We start from the raw sequence: 4,406 nt of genomic DNA, 5'->3' as shown, positions 1-4,406 counted from the left end.
TGGATGGTGGGTTTGAACCCCGCATCAGGATCTGTGCTAACAGCTCAGAGCCTAGAGCCTGTTTCAGATTCTGTGTCTTCCTCTCTCTCTGCTCTTCCCCTGCTTGTGCTCTGTCTGTCTGTCTCTCTCTCTCTCTGTCTCTCACAAATGAATAAACATTTAAAAAAATTTTAAAACAAAGATAAATATTTGGGAGTCACTGGTATAGAAATGGTATTTTCGAATCATGAACCTAGAGATATTCAATCAAAAGGAATGCTTGTGGCTAAGGACTAGGCTCGGGGGCATCCCACAGATGGTTGAAATAGAAGAGATGCCAGCAAACAGAAGCAGACCAAGGAGGTAAGAGGAAAAGAAAAAAGTAAATGGGATTCTGGAAGTCATGTAAAACAAACTCATCCACTGCAGAGGCGATCATCATGAATCAAATGTTGCAAAGGCAAGGAATGAGATTTGTCTAAAGGACTGTTCAACCTAATGACCTTGACAAAAGCAGTTGTGGTGAAGAGTACTTAAGTGATTATTTACTTTCCCTATGTACATTACACTTCAGAAAGAAATGTTTACAAAGAAAGGGAAAATCAAGAGAGAAATTGGAGACAGGCACTCTTTAAAGGAGTTTTATAGGGAAAAATAAATGGGAAATGGAGTTGGAGAGTAGGGTCAAGAGAAAGATTTTTTAAGATGATCAAAATAGCAATATGTTTGTATGATCCGGAGATGATCCAGAGGAGAAATAAAAATTGATTTAAGAGAGGAAAGATTTGTGGAGTAATGGAGGAATAAAATCCAGTGCCTAATTAGGGGATTTTGTTTTAGACATGACCAGGGGAGCACTTCAGCAAGAGAAAATGGGACTAACGTAGGACCATCAGGCAGCATTAAAGTGCCACTGAAGGTAGGGGTCATGAAAATGAGAGCAGCCCAAGAGGCTGGTGCTATTCTCCAGCTACCTGCAGGCACAGGCTACGGGGGAGGAATAGGAGACTCCACAGTGGAGTATGGCCTTTTTTTTTTTTTAATCTCCTCCCACATCTCTCTCTAAATAACCTAATCAGGGGCTGGGTCGCTCAGTTGGTTGAGCGTCCAGCTCTTGATTTTGGCTCAGGTCCTGATCTCATGGTTCATGGGATAGAGCACAATGTCCACCCCTGTGCTTGACAGGGCGGAATCTGCTTGGGATCCTCTCTTTCTCCCTCTTTCTGCCCCTCCCTTGTTTGTGCATGCTCTTTCTCTTTCAAAATAAAAAATAAATATTTCAAAAAATAATCTAATCAAGTATCTCTTCTACCATAAAAGCATTCAATGGCTTCCCAATGCCAAAGTCCAGACTCTGAAAACTGCCCACCTTCCCCACCTTCCCCACTTTCCCCAAGTGAGCACACCCTTCCACCCCAAGCCTCACAAAACGCCAACCAAATTAAACCATTTTTACCTGCTAACCTTTGTAACCCCAATAGCTTCTTTTTTATTTTTAAGTAATATCACGCCCAACATGGGGGTCAAACTTGCAACCCCAAGATTAAGAGTTGCATACTCTACCGACAGAGCCAGCCAAGTGCCCGTAATCCCAGGAGAGACCATCACGAAACCTGCAAAAGTCCGAAGCCAATACTAAGCTCCTCCTTTATGAACATTACACTTACACAACTAGTTATCTTTTACAATTTACAAGTATTTTTATTTTACAAATCACAGAAGTCAAGAAGCCAAAGGGCTAACATAACAATGCTCTAGACACACATACTCCCATTTTCATAATATCGTATCATACCCATTTCACAGACAAGGAGAGGCTCGGCAAAAATATGTGTTACCTCTAAGGTCACACAGTCTTCAAACAAACCTAAATAAATATGGCTTCCTCCAAAGGTACACTCTTTTTCTGGCTGACGTTGTGCAGGAAAAGTGTAAACAGGTGAAGGGGCGCCTGGGTGGCGCAGTCGGTTGAGCGTCCGACTTCAGCCAGGTCACGATCTCGCGGTCCGTGAGTTCGAGCCCCGCGTCGGGCTCTGGGCTGATGGCTCAGAGCCTGGAGCTTGTTTCTGATTCTGTGTCTCCCTCTCTCTCTGCCCCTCCCCCGTTCATGCTCTGTCTCTCTCTGTCCCAAAGATAAATAAAAACTTAAAAAAAAAAAAAAAAAAAAAAGAAAAGTGTAAACAACTCAGACATACAAGTCCATGATCCTATTTAACTAAGAATCTACCTCCCAAAGCTCCAAATATTTGTCCAGTTTTATGCAAGTTTCCCCTAATTCCTGTTGGCTCAGTCATCACTGTCCTAATACCCCATGTGATACTTCTGGTTTCTAGAGGACTTACATTCGGACAAGTTAAGAGGTAGTTTTCCAGCTCCCCTGATGTTGTTACTAATCCTCCCTCAAAGGTTTTTATGGGTAAAGACAACTTTCTCCCAGCATCCATTCATCTCTTTGCCACATCCTTACATAAGAATAGTGGCAGGTATCTTTGAAAGTCAAACTTCTCCAGTCTGACAATCTTTTTTGCTGGATTTGTTCTATTTACTAACTGAAATAGATTATAAGGAGATGTTAGTGAGCTGGAACTCAGCTCTGTTTTTGTTCTCTGCTGGGATGTTTTTAAAAGATTCATCACAGGGGCACCTAGGTGGCTCAGTCATTTAAGCATCTGACTTCAGCTCAGGTCGTGATCTCATGGTTCATGAATTTGAGCCCCACATTGGGCTCTGTGCTGACAGCTCACAGCCTGGAGCCTGCTTCAGATTCTGTGTCTCCCTCTCTCTCTGCTCTTTCCCTGCTTTCTCTCTCTCTCTCTCTCTCTCTCTCTCTCTCTCTGTCTGTCTCTCTCTCTCTCAGAAATACATAAACATTAAAAAATAAAAATAAAAGATTCAGCACAGATCTTGATTTTAGGTAAGGCTCCAAGCCTGAAAAGTCATATAGACTTTGATACTGCTTACACATGATGGGACCTTAAACAGGGGCCAAACCTCTCAATTTATAGAGAAATAAAGCAAAGAAGAAAAAGAGGAAGAGTGCAGGACCTGTACACGTCACTCAGGACAGATGCAGAAGTGAAAGCCAGCTTCACCTACTCTACTATTCTTATCACTCAACAAATGTTATCTCACGAAGTCTTTATTGAGTACCCCATGCTAAACATGGAACATTCTAATCACATAAAGCAAATCTGCAATCTCTGCCCTTGGAAGTTTAGGAAGACAAGCTGTCACCTTTAATAAGAAAGCAGTAGAGCTATACTATGCTCCAGTAGAATTTATAATTACATGTCGATTGAGACCCAGAGTTTTAAAGTTGTGTATGACAAGGATGTCAGAAAGCTGGATGCAAGCCAAGCCCCAGCTCACACAGCTAGAGGGCACTATTTGTATAAAGCAGAATGTTTCCCCAAGAAATTAAGAGACTATGGGTCCTTTTCTTTTCCCCCTGAAACTAAAACAAGGTTGCCTACTTAAAAACAATGACATCACAGATGTGTTTTTGGATTAAAACTTTTCAGTTTTAACCTGTAACTTTCTGCATTATCACATGATTGTGATACATTTCATCCACATCCATTTTAGGAAAGAAGGGGAGTCAAAGACACTTGATGGCATTGGGCTTTTATCAGATAGGGTTAGGGTAGTTTTCTAAAGGATTCTATTCTCCCAAACCAAGACTATTGCACGACTTGCACACCTGGTTAAACTGCCTGTGTGTGCTGGTAGCAATGAGATAAAATATACACTGAGTTCGATCAAAACCCTTGGCAGGCACTGCGTTGGTGGTGGGGATTGAGACTTTAAACAGTGTCGATAAAACCCTCTGCTTATTAATGATATACTTTGAGAGAGTGTCAAAATTTTGTTGGGAACTGTTTCCAAGAAATGCTAAATGAAAAAAAAAATTTACACAACAATCTATTTTATAGAAACCCATTTTGTAAAATCCCCATGATAAAATGACAACAACAAACTTACATGCATGCGTATCTACGTGGCAAAGTCATGGCAAAGGGGTTGGGAATACCCATCCAACACCTTCAGAATGTCCTCTCCGGTAGGGGGACAAGCAGAGGCAAAGGGGCCTTTCAGTTTAAGAATATGTTTGTATCATTTCAGTATCTTAAAACAAGAATGTACCATGTACTGTTTATATAATGTATGGAAAATGTTTTAACTAAAGAAAAAAATAAGAAAATCAGGCAAGTCCTCAAACTGCATGTTCTTACAAAAGCAGAAGTCTTGTACATTCTGCTATATTTTTCACTACCTAATTACAACCACCTTTTTCCTTATCCCAGATGGAAAAAAAAAAAAGCAGCTGAACTTGCCTCAAGCCACATTCAGACATCACCAAGCACCTAGAAAGATGGCCGATTATGAAATAATGTTTTAATTAATATGCAAGTGCTTATACTGTAAGG

The sequence above is a fragment of the Leopardus geoffroyi genome, chromosome A1, assembly GCF_018350155.1.
Source record: "Leopardus geoffroyi isolate Oge1 chromosome A1, O.geoffroyi_Oge1_pat1.0, whole genome shotgun sequence".
Classification (NCBI taxonomy): Eukaryota; Metazoa; Chordata; class Mammalia; order Carnivora; family Felidae; genus Leopardus; species Leopardus geoffroyi.
Note: the sequence above shows the minus strand (reverse complement) of the source record.